This window comes from Peromyscus californicus, unplaced genomic scaffold (assembly GCF_007827085.1).
Source record: "Peromyscus californicus insignis strain IS unplaced genomic scaffold, ASM782708v3 Scaffold_14__1_contigs__length_90479793_seg_2, whole genome shotgun sequence".
NCBI lineage: Eukaryota > Metazoa > Chordata > Mammalia > Rodentia > Cricetidae > Peromyscus > Peromyscus californicus.
In genome coordinates this window covers 77,990,644-78,010,453 of record NW_026294436.1, presented here as the reverse complement: position 1 = coordinate 78,010,453, position 19,810 = coordinate 77,990,644, and the positions used below count along the sequence as shown (strand labels likewise).

Sequence of the window (19,810 nt, the reverse complement as noted above, 5' to 3'; positions counted from 1 at the left end):
TGTCTCTTCACAGCAATAGAACAGTGACTAAGACAGACGATATCAGTGGAGAACTTTTAAAAAATACTCTAAAAATAGAAATGGGAATTGAGCCAGGTATGGTAATACACACCTTTAGTCCTAGCACTTGGGAGGCTGAGGCAGGTAGATCTCTTAAGTTTCAGACCAGCCTGTTCTACAGAGCAAGTTCCACAATAGCTAGGGGTATACAAAGAAACCCTGTCTTGAAACATACTCCACCCCCACCCCCACCCCCGCAAAAAAAAAAAATGGGGATTGAGAATTTAGCTCAGTGTCTAGCATGAATTTAACACTTGTCTAGCATGAGTGAGGTCATGGCTTTGATTGCTAGTACCACAAAAATAAAGAAATGAATAAAAAAAATAGAGCACAGGGCTCATTGGGAAATGATTCAATGGGAAAAACGAACACTACTAAATGTTTTAAAAAATTGATTCTACTTGCTTCATGTGTCATGGTTCATGCCTGTAATTTCTCCACTTGGGAGGCTAGAGCAGGAAGATTTTTGCAAATTTGAGGGCAACCTAAGCTACACTGTGATACCCTGTCAAACACAAAAGAAAGAAAGCCCAAAGACTTAGTACTTTTCTGTTGCTGTAATAAAAATACCATGATGAGAGGCAACTTAAAGAAGAGAGAGAGAGAGAGTTTATTTTGTCTTGTGGTTCCAGAGGGATATGAGTCCAGGATGGTGGAGTGGGTATGTTGTAGCAAGTAGCAGGCATGAAGGCAGGAACAGGAAGCTGAGAGCTTACATGCTTTGCTACTAATGTAAAGAAGAGAGCAAACTGAGTGTAGGACAAGGCCTTGAACTTTCAAAGCCCTCCCCCAGTGACATACAACCTCTAGCAAGGCTGCACCTCCTAAACCTCCTAAGCAGTGCCACCAGTTGAGGACCAAGTGTTCAAACGTCTGAGACTGTGGGGGACATTTCTCATTCAAACCACTACACTGTCTTAACTAAAATCTATAGATTTATTATCTGCTATAGTTTTTCTTCATCAGAGAGAAGTCATTTGTTTAAGTCACTGAATATAAACTTTTGGGCATGCTTGGAAATGATGATACAGATAAGCGTTCTAATCAGTTCTATTTGGACCAAGATTTTATGGAACTTAGATTGATCACCTGGGTTTTTTATCGCTGTTGTTGTGTTATAGGGATGGAACAAGTTCTGTGTACTAGTCAAGTGCTTTGAACTTCATTACTTCACAGCACCATTTGTGGTGATTCTTTTCATGTTGTTCTTAACTTCTCTAGGTGGTCTTTTTCAACAATTTTTTCAATTTTATTGAAACAATATTTCTCTATGTAGCACTGACTGACCTAGAACTCACTATGTAAACCAGGCTGGCCTCAAACTTAGGGCTGTCCTGCCTTAGTCTCAAAAATGCTGGGAATAGAAACATGAGCCACCATTTTTGGCTTACTCTTAAGTCTAAGTAATATTTACAGTTTCTTTTAAATGTGAATATAAACAAATAAAAATCTCATCAGTTAACACTTTATTGTGAGTATGTTGTCTACCTGAGAGCAACCATTGATAAAGAATTGAGCATGAGAGTGGAAGGTTTATCATTTGTTTGTTGGATTAGATATTGCATCTGTGTTGCTGGAGAGTTTTCTCTCCAGGTCCTACCAAGCCCCGGCAGTCTGACAGCCCACTTATAAAATAAACACACAGACGCTTATATTATTTAAACTGTTTGGCTTCTAGCTATCTAGTTCTTACATCTTAAATTAATCCATTTCTATAAATCTATACCTTGCCACGTGGCTCATGGCTTACTGGCATCTTCACATGCTGCTTGTCATGGCGGCAGCTGGCAGTGTCTCCCTCTGCCTTCCTGTTCTCTCAATTCTCCTCTCTGTTAGTCCCGCCTATACTTCCTGCCTGGCTACTGGCCAATCAGTGTTTTATTTATTGACCAATCAGAGCAACACATTTGACATACAGACCATCCCACAGCACATCTGTCCAGATCTTTTACCTTCTTATGCTTATACACAACTGTATTGGGATAAGCAGCTATAAGAGAGGAGTAAGCATAGAGGAGAAGAGAGTTTGGAGACAGTAGCTGGAATGGTTGTCCTTATTAGAGTTCCAGAAGAGGCTCAACCAAGTATTGCTTGTCCAGGTTTATAGCCACAAAAGACATTTCTGTGCATTGTCCTTTTTTACAATAAGCTGATGGGTATTGCCTTATAAATAGTGTTTTAGTTAGGGTTTTCTATTGCCATGAAGAGACATCATGATCATGGCAACCCTTATAAAGAAAACATTTAATTGAGGTGGCTTATTTACAGTTTCAGACCATTCTCATCATGGCAGGGAGCATGGCAGCATGCAAGCAGATGTGTTGCTGGCTACATCTTGGCTTGCATGCAATAGGTGGTCAACTCACTCACTGGATAGTATCCTGAGCATATGAAACCTCAAAGCCTGTCCCCACAGTGACACACTTCCTCCAACAAGGCCATACCCACTCCAACAAAGCCACACCTCCTAATAGTGCCACTCCCTTTGTGGGCCATTTTCTTTCAAACCACCACAAATAGGAATCCAGTTTTCATGTTTTACCATCTCTATTTTGTTGAAAATGAGGTTTTCATCTTTTACCATCTCTATCCTCAGATTCTCTTCTCAGCTAAGTAGACAGATCCTGTCTTTCTTCTGCCCCTCAGGTGGATCCTGTGTCCTTTCTTCTTTTGGTGCTATTCTTAGCTGTCTCTTTTTTGGGGGGAATTAGGTAAGTATCTGAAAATATATAAATTTTCATAGCCAGTTTGAAAATTATACATTGATATTATTTTTCAAAGCATTTATTATTATTTGTGTGTGTGTGAAAGAGTGAGTATGAGAGAGAATGTGTATGTGCCATAGCATATGTGTGGAGGTCAGAAGACAACAGATGATTGGTTTTCTCTTGCCACTGTAGGTTCTGGGGACTAACCTCAGGTTGTCAGGCTTGCTGTACATGTGCTTTTTATCTGCTGAGCCACCTTGCTAGCCCTATGCAGCTATATTATAATTTTGTGCTTAGTGATTGAGCTTGATTTTTGCTATAGTCTCAGTTATTCAGAGAAAAGAGTAAGAAACAGCCTTTCTTTCTTTCTATTATTTACTAGGAAGCAAATTATGGAAATTAGAATTCAGGGTATATGGATTAAGTGTCCAGTGTGCTTCATCCAAGCTAGACAACGAACAAGCCAGTACTGGAATCATGTAGTTTTGGTGACTGTCCTGGATCTCGTTCTGTAGACCTGGCTGGCCTCGAACTCACAGAGATCCCCCTGGCTGTGCCTCCTGAGTGCTAGGATTAAAGGCATGCACCACCACCGCCCGGCTCAACTAATTTTCAAAGGCAAAAGCTTTAACTAGTTCACAGTTCAGGAGGTTCAAAGTCCAGGGTCAGACTGGCCCATTGGCCTCTGGCTCGAGAGTACTTTGCAGTGTGTGGCCACACATCTGATAAGAGCAGAAAGAAAGGACATACAGACAGGCCACATAGTCCTCTGTAAGGGTATGCTCCTCCCCAATGATGTAAGGACCTCCACAAGTCTCATAATTCAAAGTCTCTGACACTTTCCAGAGGGCTCTTCTAAGTATCAAATCTTTAACACATAGGCCTTTGGTAGATAGTTAGCATCCAAACCATAGTACTATTAATGCCATCTATACCAATTTCACAGACTTCTGTGAGGACCAAATAAAATAAAGTAGCCAATAAGTTAGTATATATATTTCTTTCTTCATTGTGAGTCCCTGTAAAATCAGAGAAAGTTGCACCTTCCAATATTCAATGGCACAAAATAAACAATCCCATTTTAATAGAGAGGAACAGTGGGATAGCAAGGAAAGACTGGACTAATGCAAGACTAAAACCCAGCAGGGTAAACATTAACTCCTTTAGCACCATGTCTGGCATCTAATGTACAAAGTGGAATGCTCTGACCTCCAACATACTGGGAAGCCCTGGCCTCTATGGCACTTCCATTTGTGGCACACCTGGCCCCTCTCTTGGGCCACCTGTACTTAGTGCCTGCAGCTTTTCTCAGCAAATGTGCCATATTTCTAGCGTTTCCAACATCCTGGCTCTATTGCAACTTAGGTTTCACCTTCACAGCTTCATTCATTGCCCTGTCAGCTACACTTTGTAGGTCTGCTCCTGTACCACACTGCCTGGACTCAGACATTTTCCTGGATCCTTGGTGCATGTCTCAATTGACCCTTTCATTCTTACATCTGCCTAAATGCAAAAGTGGACTGTGCTAAGTTCTGCTGGTAACTTGAAATGTAACAGGAACCTCTTTGACCATTGCTGCAGCAATCTCTGAGAGCTTGTGCAGCTTAACCTTCGTTTCTTTGGATGGCTGTTTTTATGAAGGAAACTCCTCAGCTTTCTCAGGCAACTCTTCTTCAGAATGAAAGTTTTTTTTTCAGGTGACTCAATTTTTATGCCTTTGGAGCCTTAGGGAGTAGCTAGGGGCTTTCCCTTGGGTCATCTTTCTTTTGTTCTAGAACCAAGTGTTTGGTCTCTCTAATGATGATAATCTCCTTAGTAACCACCACCTCTTTGTTCACAACTTTAAATGTTTTCTAGCTCTTTTGCTTACCAAAGTGCATATTTTTTTCAAATTGCTGTTGTAGAATATTATTTTAAGGTGTGTTACTTTTGTTTATGTTGCATTTGTTTAACCCTGTGAAGCTGTGTTACTGTGCCTGTGTAAAACACCTGATGTTCTAATAAAGAATTGAACAGTCAATAGCAAGTCAGGAGAAAGGATAGGCAGGGCTGGCAGGCAGAGAGAATATATAGAAGGAGAAATCTGGGAAGAGGGATTGTAAAAGGAGCAGCCAAAGGAGGAGGACTCCAGGGGCCAGCCACCCAGCTATACAGCAAGTCATGTAGTCAGAGTGAGATTTACATAAGTAAGAGAATGGAAAAAGCCCCAGAGGCAAAAGCTAGATGGGATAAGTTAAGGAAAGCTGGCAAGAAAATAAACCAAGCTGAGGCCAGGCATTCATAATTAAGAATAAGCCTCTGTGTGTGATTTATTTGGGAGCTGGGTGGCGGGCCCCCCACAAAAGAGTAAAAACCTCCAACAGCAAATTGCTTCTGCTCTACTTTTTGCTTTCTGCAGCTCTTCACATAAATCTAGCGAAGAGCAACCAACATTAACCATGCTTCAGACTGATACTAGGCTGTCTTGAAATTTCTTCCATCAGCTGTATTAGTTCATTATTTTAAAGTTAAGTCTTATAATTCCAGAACATAAGCCAAATAGAGCCACATTCTTTGCTGGAATGTGACATGAATGGCCTCTAGTCCTATTCCCAACAGATTTTTTTTGTCCCCATTTGAAATTCCCTGAATATAGTTTTTGCTGTCTCTGTAACTATTGGCATTCTGGACTTCCAGATTCAGCAGAATCACCCACTAAACTCTGTAACAGCACTCTAGGGCTTGTCTAGCCTTTGTTCCAGAGGCATACAAATCACATGGCTTAGGGTTAATCACAGTGACAACCCTACTTCAGTACCAATTTTCTTTATTAGTAACTTTTCTCATTGCTATAAACAAAACATAACAGTTTGAGAGAGGAAAAATTCATTTTAGTTCATGGTTTCAGAGGCTTTTTTTCCCCATGTTTGAGAAGGCCGAGCAGAGCTGCTTAGTCTGTGGTGGTGGGAACATTCAGCAGCAGCTTGTTCATACAGCAATAGAGTAGTGAGTGGGTGGAGATGATGGGTCTTAAACAGAAGCAAGATTAACTTTCAAAGGCCTACCCTCTGGGTCTCACTCCTTCGAATCAAGCCCACTTCTCCAGAGCTCCACAGCTTTCAGCAGTGCCACAAGCTAAAGAACAAGAATTTGGAGCGTGTGCCTATGGGGGAAACTTCAAATCCAAGCATTCCAATGCATCTTTCTTATGTTAGCATTCTTTTTTTTTTTTTTTTTTTTTTTTTTTTTTGGTTTTTCGAGACAGGGTTTCTCTGTGTAGCTTTGCGCCTTTCCTGGAACTCACTTGGTAGTCCAGGCTGGCCTCGAACTCACAGAGATCCTCCTGGCTCTGCCTCCCGAGTGCTGGGATTAAAGGCGTGCGCCACCACCGCCCGGCTGCGCCACCACCGCCCGGCTTTATGTTAGCATTCTTATGGGAGATGATAGGGACTTACAGACTCCTAGGCATGAGATGCATGTAGTCTACGTACACCAGTTCTAGAAGATATACTGATTGTTTCTATTATTCACCAGTAATGTGAGAGCTACAAGTTTGAATGTATGAGAACTAAGTTGGTAACATGAGCCTTCTAACTTTCAGTCATTCATTTAAGTGATAGTGTATGTTTATGGGAAGCCTCTTACAGATCTCTGAACAAATGACATCTAGTAGGAGAAAATCTGATCATTAATCTTTGGATATTGGCAAAGAAATCAACCTCCATGTTCACTTTATGTACAATCCAGTGAAAGCCTTCCACCTAAGATCAATACTTAATGTAAAATACTGTAGTCCTCCTTTATTTTCAGTTTTGCTTTCTGCAGTTTCCATTATAAGATCAGAAAATATCAAATGGCAAATTCTAGAAGTAAAATGAAACCTAGTACCTTTCCACTGAGCTCTATTTAAACATGACTATTAGTTTGACAAATATATCAGTCAACCATTCAAACAAACTTTTGACTTTTTTTTTTAAACTGTGTGAGATTTCATATTAAAACTAGAATCTCCACTCAGAGGGCCCATATCCATAAACTCAGCCTGATCCAGTTTTATGTTCCTTCCACCATTATCCCACACTCTTAAAATCCATTCACACACATATTCCCCAGACTTCTGCTTGAATGAATTAGCAAACTCATTAAGCTTTTTAGTAGTGTAGCATACATTGTCATGGACTTCACTTTCTACCTCCCCCAGGAGCCAGCTTTTCCTTAAGTCTGGTTAGATGTCTAGAGGAAACTATTGTTGGGTCCTGAGGAACATCAATATTGTCTTGCCTGGCATTTCCTTCAGAGGTCACTACTGGTTTAGCAGACAATGAAAGGTTAATTTCCTCCATCAAAGGTGAAAAAGGCAATATTTCAGGGGGTGGAGGTGTGAGTACATTTTCTGCTGAAGGTGGCCAAGGCTACTTCCTCAGGTGAAATAAAGCCTTAAGAATCTGAGTGTTCCAAGTTCTCAGCTTCTATAGGATCCTCCCACAGATCCACATCCCAGATTATAGGATCCCATTCTTTACCAATTAATGCCCTTACTTTAACCACCAACACCCTGAGGCAGAGACTTGGATTTTCTCTGTAATTCAGCCAACTTTATAATGAGGGCTTCAGTTTGATTTTCCACAACTCGAGCCCTGTGGCTGCTGGAGAGAAGATTCCCTTCCAGGGCACCCTTAGAAACCTTAGACTGTTTATATGCATCTGGAGCTGATCAATTTTATCACTGAGTTCAAGATTTTGACTAGAAGTTGGCTAATTTTATTATTGAACCTATTCCTATCCTTTGTCAATCTATCCAGAGATGCTAAGAGCAACCAACCAGCATCATCATTTCCCTTATTTTTCCCAAACTGTCAAAAGTTTTATTACAGCCGGGCGGTGGTGGCGCACGCCTTTAATCCCAGCACTCGGGAGGCAGAGCCAGGCGGATCTCTGTGAGTTCGAGGCCAGCCTGGGCTACCAAGTGAGTCCCAGGAAAGGCGCAAAGCTACACAGAGAAACCCTGTCTTGAAAAACCGAAAAAAAAAAAAAAAAAAAAAAAAAAAACAAAAGTTTTATTACAGACTCACCAAATCCATTACCACCTACAGTTGGTGGATCAAACTATAGGGTAATCAAAAGCATTTATGTCCTTAAGTTTGTAAAACAGTTCTCACCATGGGTTTTTAGTGCTCCCCGAGCTCCCAGGAGAGGCTTCAGTAACTGGAGAAGGTTTGGTATCGGTAGCTTCTGGTAAATTGGAAAACCTATTCCAGACACTTAGAAGATTCATTCTTATACTTCTGTTGCTCTAGAACCACTTCTGGTACCAAAATCTTTATTTGTCAGGGTCCTCTAGAGAAACAGAACGTATAGAATGAATATCTATCTCCCCCTCATATATATATGTGTGTGTGTGTGTGTGTGTGTGTGTGTGTGTGTGTGTGTGTGTATATATATATATATATATATATATGCACTCATATAGATATATTACTATTATTATCTCTCTAGCTACTGCTCTCATATATGAATATATACATATATATTTGGAATAACTTACAGGCTGTGATCCAGTCCAACAATAGCTGGCTATGAATGGAAAGTTTAAGAATCCAGAAGTTGCTCAGTTTGGATGTCTCAGTTGGTCTTCAGTAGATGCTGGAATCTAGAAGTAGGCTCTAATGCCAGTGAAGGAATAGACTTGCTAGCAAGACGAGAACAAGCAGGCCAAGAGCAAAAGCTTCCTTCTTCCATGTTCTTATACAGGCTTCCAGCAGAAGGTGTGACCCAAATTAAATATATGTCTTTCTACCTCAGGATCCAGATTAAAGGCCTGTGTCTTCCCACCTCAAGATCTGGATCAAAGGTTTGTGTCTTCCTACCCCACAGGTCTGGACTAGAAGTGGATTCACCCACTTAAAACAAAGCCAAAAAAAAAAAAAAAATCTCATAGGTGTGCCCTCCAATTCTGGATTGTAGTTCATTCTGGATATATTCAAGTTGATAACCAAGAATAGCCGTCACATCCAAGGTATCCATGCTGTATGCTGCCCAGTCAGTAGTCTAGATTTCAGATTGGTTTCAGTTTTTCAATGTCTGCCCTTTTTACTCAACAATAGCCCCAGTGTTCAAGAGAACAATGCTACAGTCTTACTATAATATACTATAGTTGTGTTTATTGCTAGTTATTGCTCATCTCTTACTGTGCTTCCTCTTAGCATGTGTAGGAAAGACATAGTATATACAAGTTTGGGTATTGTCTGTGCCTCTAGGCATCCTTTGGGTCTTAGAATATGTTCTTAAGTTTTACCAAAATTATGTAAAAGTTAGTTTATTGTATTATCCTCCTTTCCTTCTTGTGGCTAAGCAGTATGTAATGAAGAAAGTGTTTAGTTTTTTTTTTTTTTTTTTTTGGTTTTTTCGAGACAGGGTTTCTCTGTGTAGCTTTGCGCCTTTTTCCTGGAACTCACTTGGTAGCCCAGGCTGGCCTCGAACTCACAGAGATCCGCCTGGCTCTGCCTCCCGAGTGCTGGGATTAAAGGCGTGCGCCACCACCGCCCGGCTAAGAAAGTGTTTACTTTTTAAAAATATTTAAGCCAGTAGTGGTGTTGTACACCTGTAGTTCTAGCTATGTGAGAGGCTGAAGTGAGAATATGGCTTAAGCCTGGAAAATTGAGGCAGTCTCAAGACAGATGCTTCCTGATTTCACTTGTGTGGGGAAATTTATAGAGCTAAGTCTTTTAGTTAGTGAGTACCAGAAGTGAGGGACAAAGAGTACCATTTCCTAATAATCACAGTGATTTGGAGGACTGGTGTTGGAGGACTTCCATCTGTGACATGGAAGATGATTGTAGTTACAGCATACTGTGCTAGAATCCAAAGTAGCAAGAAGAGGATTTTCTTGGAAAGAAATGACATGTTTTTGAGAAAGTTGATAATGTAAAGCTCCCGAGTCAATGAATATAGTGTGCAAATATGCCACATCTTCACACTGTCTCTGTGAAGAAGCCTGGCTTTCTGTCAAAATGCAAAATCTAGAGTTTTAGTATACCTTCCCTATTTATACTGTTTTCTAAATTTCTGGGTCTTAGGGCCGATATCTTTCTGTCAATATGTCTTGTGACTTCTAGACAGTGCTAATAACAGATACTGAGTGACTAGCAGATTTTTTCTAACTGCTCTGTTAAAATGTAAATTTTTGTGGTTCTCTCTCTTTCTCTTTTTCTTTCTTTCTTTCTTTCTTTCTTTCTTTCTTTCTTTCTTTCTTTCTTTCTTTCTTTCTTTCTTTCTTTCTTTTGCTTCCCCTCTCTTTTCCTTTCCCTCTTTTCCCTCCCTCTTTCCTTCCTCTCTCCCCCTTCCTCCCTCTTTCTCTCCTTTCTTTCCTTCCTCCTCTCTCTCTCTCTCTCTCTCTCTCTCTCTCTCTCTCTCTCTCTCTCTTTCTTTCTCTTGACAGTCTCACTGTGTAGCCCTGGCTTACTTGGCACTCACTATGTAAGCCAGGTTGATTTCTTTCTTTCTGTTTTTTTTTTTTTTTTTTTGAGACAGGGTTTCTCTGTGTAGTTTTAGTGCCTTTCCTGGATCTCACTCTGTAGACCAGGCTGGCCTTGAACTCACAGAGAGTTCTGCCTCCTGAGTGCTGGGATTAAAGGCATGCGCTACCACCGCCCAGCCATGCCAGGTTGATTTCTAATTCACAGAGCTCCACTTGCCTCTCAAGTACTAGGAGTAAAGGCGTGTGCAACAATGCCCAGCTGTTGGAATGTATTTTAAGCTGTTTTTTTTTTTAAATCCTGTTTCAAGGAATTTGGATTAGGTTGTGAATTTATAGAGATCTGATATTAGCAAAGAAAAAGCCTTTGCTCCTATAATTAAAATAGCACTTCCATTTACAGTTTAACAGAAAGTAGGAGTCATGGGCTCTTCTTCCCTTTGATTCATTCTTTGAACTTGTGTGTGAGCCCAGAGAGAGAGTCTCTCTCATTGACTCATGCCTGTTATTTTTAATTTTATATTCCAGATCGAGGCTGCTGTAAGTTATTCTAGCACTAACCCTTAGCATGTGAAGGTGGGGTGCAAGATTGGGCAGAAGAAGAACATACCATGAAGGTTTTAGGAATAGCAGACTGCAGTAATCCCAGTAAAAGTAAAACTGGAAGCAAGTGTGATGAAGACTACACACCTCCCCTATCCCCATCACATTCTACTTTTTCTGAAGTACTACTGTCAGAAAGGACTGCTTTCTCCTTCCCTTCTGTCCTTTTCTAAGGATGGATTATTTGTGAGTTTTGTGAGATTAATAACTATGTGTTTGGGAGAATGAGACTGTAGATCAACTTTAGAAACTGGAAGCCTATTTGAGCTTTCCAACCCATCTGCATTATCCATCTGCTGTGCACTCTTTTGTAACATGCTTTGAAAAGGAGCAGGTCCACACATTGCTGCTTGAACAAAAGATTAGGATGCTGTTACCTGCCCAGGCCTTCTCTGAGGGAGGAGCTCCAGGCAAACTCCTTCTCTGACTGACAGACATCTACATCTGTCAGTGTCTTGATCCTTGAAGAGAAGAGGAACAGGGATGGGATATTGAATCCTTACAGAACTGTTACCATGTATAGCCAGCCCAATGTTGTTATCTGTCAATAATATAGGGCTGAGTGTTTTATACAGTGTTCTCATTACCAAGACAGGTTTGTTTTCTCTCCCCTGATATTTTTGTATTAGAAGCAAGGCAGGAGAAATGGCAGCCAGCTGTCCAGAAGGGGGTTATGGGGGTGACTTGCCCTTTTCCTCTTGGCTTCCAACATCATTATTGTCACTAAATTATTATATGCTCTTGGGCTAGCTTCTAAAGTGCATAGATCTGTAGATATTTTCTAGAACCACTGTTACAGTGCTTTTGTTTTTGTGGCTGTTATCTTGCATTCATTCTTTTATATATATATATTATATATATATATATATTTATATTATATATAATATATATTGTATTTTGCATATTTTGGGTTTTGGAGGTCTTATTCTATGGGCTAGACTGGCCTAGAAATTGTGACCTTCACATCCCAGCCTTCCCTGGGCTGGGATTACAAGCATGCAGCACCACTCTTGGCTTTTATTGGAAAAAAATGATAAATTTTTGAGACCATGATTAGCATAAACCTCCTGAGTTGATAAATACAATGTGTAATGTGTCACAGTTTTTACAATCTCTCTGTGAAGAAGCTCAGTTTTCTGTCAGGATGTAAAATCTGGAGTTACAATATAGCTTTCCTCATTTATATTGTTCAAATCTTCTGGTCTTAGGACTGATATCTTTCTAGGTGGCCATTTTTCTAGACAACCTTTGCAATAATTTCGCCAAGCATCCCTTTGTGCAATTTATGTCCTCTTCCCTGACTCCAAGAGGATCTTGACTGAATGAGTTAAATTTCCAAGTGTATTTGTTTCTCATTCAGAATGTTAGTTCTTTGTTTTCTATTGTGTGCTGATAATATTCCACAGCTTTACACATTTTTACTAAGTATTCCCATTACATGTTAATGTATTTCATTGCTGTGGTGAATGGGACTTTAAAATCCTATTATTTTTGCATATATAAAGTTCATCTTTATACTTATTTTGAGTAATTTGGTACATGAATTACAGTTCACTTTTTTGTCTATGGCTAATGATGATTTCATTATCGCTGTTGAAAAGGCTACCCTGAGTACATTGAGATGTCTTTTCCTGTAAAAAACCAGCAGGTCATGTGCTTCATTGCAGGCTGTTTCTCACTAGATAGGTGTCATTGACATTTCAGATGATGGTACAGAACTTTTTCCTACTGCTTACAGTGTTGTACCATTTGAAACCTAGGAATTGTTTATTTTATGGATATTTCGTTTGATGCTACAGATTGCTGATCATAGTTACTTGAAACCATGGAAAGTGAAATCTGCATATAGTCTGCTATAGTTTGATTGGAACTGTCCTTTAAGAGTTTCCATATTAAAGGCTTATTGCCTAGCCTGTAGCCCTGTGGGTTGAGGCTGGTGGGAAAAAAGTTAGATCATTGCAAACATGCCCATAAAGGAGATAGTGAGACCCTGATCCCTACCTGAGTCTGTTTTTGATTCCTGGCTGTCATGAGGTGAGCATAGCTCCATTGCCATTTACTCTGGCATGCTATGTTTGCCATTCTAGGCCTAGAGCAGCATGGTCAAGTAACTGTGGACTGAGGCCTCTGAAACTGTGAACCAAAGTAAACCTGTCTTCCTTTTAATTGATTGTTTCAGATAATTTGCCACATTGATGGGATGTTTACTAACACATAGCCTAACTTTCCAAGGCAGGATGCTTTTAAACACTGGTCATAAGATCTAGAGATTGCGTACAATTCTGAATCAGGGGTGTAGTCACTGTTTCTTGTGTGCTAGATTTGGTTGGTAGTTCTTCCCTCTACTTAAGCAGTTATTTTCCCAGTCTGTTTCTGTTTCTTTATATAGTATGTACTAAGAGGCACTGTACTATATATTATTTGTGACTCAGTTCACACATCTAGATAGCATTTTGTTTCTTTAAAAAAAGATTTATTTTTATTTATGTTATGTGCATTTGCCTGTGTGAATATATAAAATGTGTGTGGGTGTACATGGGTTCTAGAAAAATGATGTTGGATTCAATGGGGTTAGAGTTACAGGCAGTGTACGCCGTCTAACATGATTGTTGGAACTGAGTGAAGATGCTTGCTTTTAACTACTGAGCTGAATATCCACCCCCTTGTAATTTGCTGTTGTTGGTTTGGTTTGGTTTTTGTTTGAGACAGGGTCTCATTTCTCAGGCTGCTCTTCTTGCTTCATCTCCTTAGTTCTGGCTTACAGGCATGAACCACTATGTCCAATTTATGTGGAAATGAACTCAGGGCTTTATTTATGCTCACTAGGCAAGCACACTGCTAACTGAACTATATCCTCATCCTGTTTTTGAGACAAGGCCTTGCTCTGTAGTCTAGGCTGGCGTTGAATGTGTGATCCTCCTGCCTCAGCCTCCTGAGAGTTGGACTTACTGGCTCCATGCCCTGATGTGCAGAGTTTTTTGCTGGCCATTCTCAGACATGTGTGCTTCAGCCTCCTTTGATCCCCTCAGCTCAGAAAAGTCAATGTGTTCTTGGGTTACTCCACTCTATGCACTACAGTACTGTCCTCGCTCCAGACTGGAAGCTTGCTGAATCACAGCCTACTGTTCATCTCAGTTGTGTGGTCACTGCCCTCACTGCCTGTGTTCAGTGTCCTAAGGAGTGTCGTTTCATGTATTTCTCTGCTGTTACAACATTATTGGGTACCAGGCTGCATCTGATCTTTAGGACTCTTAATTGGACATGGAGAAAGTAATAACCAGAATGGGGTCATCTGGAGCAGAAATTTTAGAATAGAGATTGGAAAACTATCCAGGAAATGACAGTCCTGCATTAAAGTAGGGGATTTGGTAAAATTTAGCTAAAGAGAAAAGAAAGAGAAACCCGAGAATTAAAGATTAGAAGTCAGTGTAGGCTTATGAGTAATAAACGTATTCATATGGAAAGTTTTGCCTTAGGTTTACTTTAGGAAAGGTATCTGCTGGATAGGTGACATTTACCTTCTGAAAATGATAATTGAAATGTAGTTACTTATATTACTCTTTAAAACAAATCCTAACACTGATAAAAGATGTATATTATATTTACTTAAAGGTTAAACATACTATATATTTTATCTCATTCTAAGCATGTGGGAAAATTAGCAAAGTCCTGTTGACTACAAGATACATGGTGCCATCTAATGGCTAAGGTGAAGACTGTTCAGTGTTCTGCATACTGCTTTGCAAAATCTGCTGTTTTAAATGTCTAAAGTACAGTTTTTATTAAACACTAAGATTTGCTTATGTTTTCACTTTAATTTACAGTGGTTTTTTTTTTCCATATTCAGTGATACCAGTGTTTTTGTCACCTCTCAAAACATGTATATGTAGTTCGCTTACTACAGCCGCCAAACAATTAATGATTTTTGTTTTGTTTTGTTTTGTTTTTCGAGATAGGGTTTCTCTGTGTAGTTTTGGTGCCTGTCCTGGATCTTGCTCTGTAGACCAAGCTGGCCTCAAACTCACAGAGATCCTCCTGGCTCTGCCTCCCGAGGGCGTGTACTACAGCTGCCTGTGGCTCGCTTACTTGGAGGCATATTTGATACAAATTTTGCTTATAAAGCAGTTTTAGTAAATGAATCATTTTTCACATCTATTGTTTCTTTAAGTTTATGTTCCCCAATCCTAATCCCAATATGTAGTCATGAATGAGTATACCTGTAGACTCTCAGTTCTGTGTGTATGTGCAGATACAGGTGAGTGCCCATGCACGTGGAGACCACAAGTAAACCATGGATGTCATTCCTTAGAAGCCCTTTGCTTTGCTTTTAAAAACAGAGTATCTCATTGGCCTGGAGCTCAACAAATAGGCGAGGCTGGGTAACCAGAAAGTGTAAAAAGAAAATGCAAAGCAATGCCAAAGTGAGGCTTGAGGTATTTTCTTTTTGAGCAATGAGAAAGTCTTAATTTTTTTGACAAAAAAAAAAATGGATAGCTAGGCCAGCAAGATAATTCAGCAGGTACTTGTCACCAGGCTTGATGAATTGAGGGTTGAAATGTCATTTTCCTCTTTATACTAGTATTGATGTCTGCAGGTGCTATACTTATTCATCTGAGAGTCTACTACAATCTGCAGTAACAGTCATGATTCAAGTGACATCCCTGGCTGGTCTCCTGCCACCTCCATCTGTTGTTGTTCTCCATACCTAGATACCCTATCCTGAGTTAGCTCTGGCCAGATGCTTGCTTTATGGGAACCCCTCCTCTATTACATTGCTCCTTATCTTGGGTCACCTTGACCCTGTCCCTGGATCTGAATCCAGCTTCTGTCCTGAGGTTTGGAGCTCTCTGGGCCTCTGGACCTTAGCTTGGGTTGGCCATGATATCCTGAGTTAGATCCTCATGGCCCACATATAGTGGAAGGAGAAAATCAACTCCCTTCAGTTGTCCTCTTACCTCCACATGTCCACTGTAGCAGGTGTGCCTCATCCCCCACCCCAAATAAATAAATAAATAAATAAACAAACATTCTTTTGGTAGTTTTTTGTTGTTGTTGTTGTTAGACACACAACAAAACAAAACAAAAAAGCCAAAACCCTTTAGTGAACATAAAAAATTATTCTCAAAAGAAATGACACATAATGTCATCTCCCATAGTTGATAGCTATTAATATTTTAAAATATCAGTAGGTAGCCTCTTTGTATGGACAGAGGAGCTCACAATCTGTAGTTTCTTGTCTGAAGTGTACATACCTACTATCTCCCTGTTGAGAGTATTTTGTTGTTATGAAGCATCTTTTAAAAATTTATCTGATGATGTTGAGGATGCTTAATGATAGTGTGGTTTTTGAACTGTTTTATGTACTTAAAAAAAAAACTTCTTTAAATTGAATGGTTCATAGTTACTGTAAGCCCCTCGAGCCACAGGAGTGGCCAGGCCCCTCCTCCAAGGACCTCTAACTGCCAGGTTCCACCCACAGAATACTTTAACTGCACTAACTGCTGGACTCTGTCCCCACCCTACAGAGTAAAAAGCCCAATTTCTGGACATGGAATCCCACCAATCTCCACCCTGGAAAGCTCCACCCTGAAAAGTTCCACCCCTTCCCGCAGAAACTCTATATAAGCTCTCTATCCTGTTCAGTTTGCTGCTGTTTCTTGCTCAAGCAGAGGTAGCCACCCTCCTGGGTTTTTCCCTCTCAATAGATCTCTTATGTGAGGTTTGTTGTGTGGTGTGACTTTGTGATATTCCTTGGCTCCTGGCTGCCAGGATACCTTTCCAACCAAGGTGTAATGCTTATAGTTACAATCTTCTTAATATTTTTATTAATTAAAATTTTACCTTGGCCATTTCATACATGTGCATAATACATTGTGATTACTCCTACCCTCTATTATCTCCCTTCTACCCCTGTCTTTAACCACAGTAAGTTCTTTTACCATATTCATATCTTTTTGTTTCATTTTGTGACTCACTCATTTTATTTTAATAAATTTATTTATTTTACATCTCAGCTGCAGTTTCCCCTTCCTCCTCTTCTCCCATTCCCCAACCCGTTCCCTCCACCCAATATACTCCTGTTTCTGTTTAGCAAAGGGCAGGCCTCCCATGAGTATCAACAAAACATGGCATATCAAGTTGGAGTAAGACTAAGTACCTCCCCATATATTAAGGTGGGCAAGGTGACCCAGTATGAGAAGTAGTGTCCCAAAAGCCATTAAAAGAGTCAGAGACAGCCCCTGTTCTCACTGTTAGGTGTCCCAGAAGTAGACCAAGCTACACAACTTTAACATATTTGCAGAGTACCTAGGTCAGTCCTGTTGTTCAAATCTTAAACGGTCTTATAATAAAAAACCCAGAGCCAGATATCAGGGTGAAAGCTGAAAAATCAGAGAAGCAGAGCAACTAGCCACTAGTTCAGAGCAACTAGCAGAGCAACTAGCCACTAGTTCTTACCTCTAGGAAATCCTCAGCCTAAAGAGACTTCCTGTTTCCTCACGCCTTATATACCTTTCTCCTCCCAGACATCACTTCCTGGAAATAAAGGCATGTGTGCTTCCCAGCACTGGGATTAAAGGTGTGTGCTACCACTACCTGGTTGTTTCCAGTGTGGCCTTGAACTCATAGAGATCCAGACAGATCTCTGCCTCTCCAGTCATAGGATTAAGGGTGTATACCACCACTGCCTGACCTCTATGTCTAATCCAGTGGCTAGCTCTGTCTTCAGATCCCCAGGCAAGTTTATTAGGGTACACAATATATCACTACACAGTCCCAGCGACTCTGTGTGATATTGGTTTGGAATTGCCTTTATGTGAAATTTGGGGGTATAGATTATAGTGTGCGTGTTTGTGTGTGTGCATGCAGGTGGGCATGTTTGTGGTGCTTGTGCAGATGTGTACATGAAGATCAGAGATCAATCTCAGATTGCTCCTTAGGAACCATCTACCTTGATTATTGAGATTGGGTCTCATCTCAATCCCAAGCAAGCAGCAGGGATTTTCCTGCTTTTGCTGTCTTAGCACTGGGATTATAGCGTCTCCTTTTGATACGGGTTCTGAGAAATTAAATTCAGATCTTCATGCTTGTACAAGTACTTTACAAATTGAGCTATCTCCCCAGCCCTATAAATTTTTTAAAAGTGAAATAAAGTTATTTCTAAATTATGACAAACGTGTTAAGTGCTCTGTTATTCTACTCTGTGGCAGACATCAGGAAAGGAACTCGGATGTGTTTGTGGGCCCCGTCATTATGAGCTACCTTTTAGGGTGGTGGCCATGTAAATTGGCCATTTTGTTCCAGTGCAGTGGAGCCTATAAAGAAAGCTTATACTGAACACTATGACCGCACATAGTGGAGGGGTTTGTATCCAACCTTAAAATCCCAGAAGTCCACACCTGAGCAGTCTTGAAAGGTAAAAACTATCAAGGTCAGGGACAGAGAAGGTTGGGGAGACAGCTTAGTGAGTAAAGTGCTTTTGTGTAAGCATGAGAACCTGAGTTTGAGTCTTCAGCAAAATTTAAAAACTAGCAACTGTAACCCTAGCACTGAGGGAGCAGAAATCGGCATATTTTTTGGGTTCTCTGGTCAGCCAGTCTAGTTCAAGTCACAAGCTTTGGGTTCAGTGAGAGCCTGTAAGTATTCTGACCTGTCCCTTAGGGACCTGCCCTGTGTCCTTTTTAAGGAAAAACCCCTCCCTCCTTCTCTCTCTTCCACCCTTCTTCCCTTCCCCACTATGAGGTGTGCACCCTGCCCCCCTTTTCTTTCTGTTACTCTTTTTCCTTATCTTTCTATCTTTTTATTAGAATAAACTCATTTCCACGTGGATGCAGTGCCTGGGGTGTGAGTGACTTTCTACATGCTGCAGCCGGCTACCACATCTGCACGGCACATTTCAGTCACCCTCGGGACACCTTGGCCTGGCCAGCCAGGGCCTCCCTTGCCATATCATTACAGAGCCTCTCTCAAAAAATAAGATAAAAAACAATAGAGGAGGACGTATTACACCTTACATCAACCTCTGGCCACCAACATGTACACATGAACAAGTACAACTACACACACATACCGGATAGCAGGGAGGCAGAGAAGAGTGGGTCAGTGAAGTAACATACCAAGACCTGGAGGGGTGGATGTTAGGCTGTTTGTCCACCATGTTTGTCACCCCATTGATCTTCCGTGGTAGATCAGCTGATCTGACTAGCTAGGCAGTGTGCCCTTCCTGCCTCACCACTTTATGTGTTTTTCTTCCAAAGTTGTGTGCCTTGCCTGGTAGTGGTGGACCATTTTTCCATCAAGGATACATGAGTAGCTGCACTCCCCTCCTTGCTGTGGGATGTTCTGTATGGCAAATGTGTTGCTGATTAGTCAATAAATAAAACACTGATTGGCCATTGGCTAGGCGGGAAGTGTAGGCGGGACAAGGAGGAGAATAAAGCTGGGAAGTGGAAGGCTGAGTCAGAGAGACACTGCCAGCCACCACAATGAGAAACAGCATGTGAAGACGCCAGTAAGCCACAAGCCATGTGGCAAGGTATAGATTTATAGAAATGTATTAATTTAAGCTATAAGAACAGTGAGCAAGAAGCCTGCCACAGCCATACAGTTTGTAAGCAGTATAAGTCTCTGTGTTTTCTTGGTCGGGTCTGAGCAGCTATGGGACTGGCAGGTGAGAGAGATTTGTCCTGACTGTGGACCAGGCAGGAAAACTCTAGCTACACCTCCTAGAACCTATAAATAGCTCTCAAGAAAACTTGAAGTGAAAGAAGAGTTGAGACAGAAAGGGGTTAGCACTTGTAGACATTACCACTCCTTTATGTAGAGGATGTGTGTATCTTATCTTGGACAGAAGTGAAAGCCATTTCTAGTTAGTGATGAGTTTTAGGAGCACTGATTCCCTTGCTCTAATTGTAATAGTCTTTGCATGTTAAACTTCCCACAGAATTCCCATCCTATTTTGTTCTTCCATCTATCTCTCTGATAGCTC

The 19,810-nt window shown here is 40.7% G+C and overlaps 1 protein-coding gene across 12 annotated transcripts in view; it reads left to right on the top strand.

Moving 5' to 3' along the window:
* Syt14 (synaptotagmin 14) overlaps positions 1–19,810 on the top strand; it is a 165,208-nt gene that overhangs the window by 25,552 nt on the left and 119,846 nt on the right. The window contains exons 3-4 of one of the 12 annotated variants that reach the window (XM_052738066.1): positions 2,707–2,771; positions 8,550–8,598. The exons of 10 other annotated variants lie outside the window; for them this stretch is intronic. The gene's annotated coding sequence lies outside the window, so the exon portion shown is untranslated. The remainder of the gene's footprint in view (positions 1–2,706; positions 2,772–8,549; positions 8,599–19,810) is intronic. One more of the 12 variants, XM_052738064.1, reaches the window with a different exon arrangement.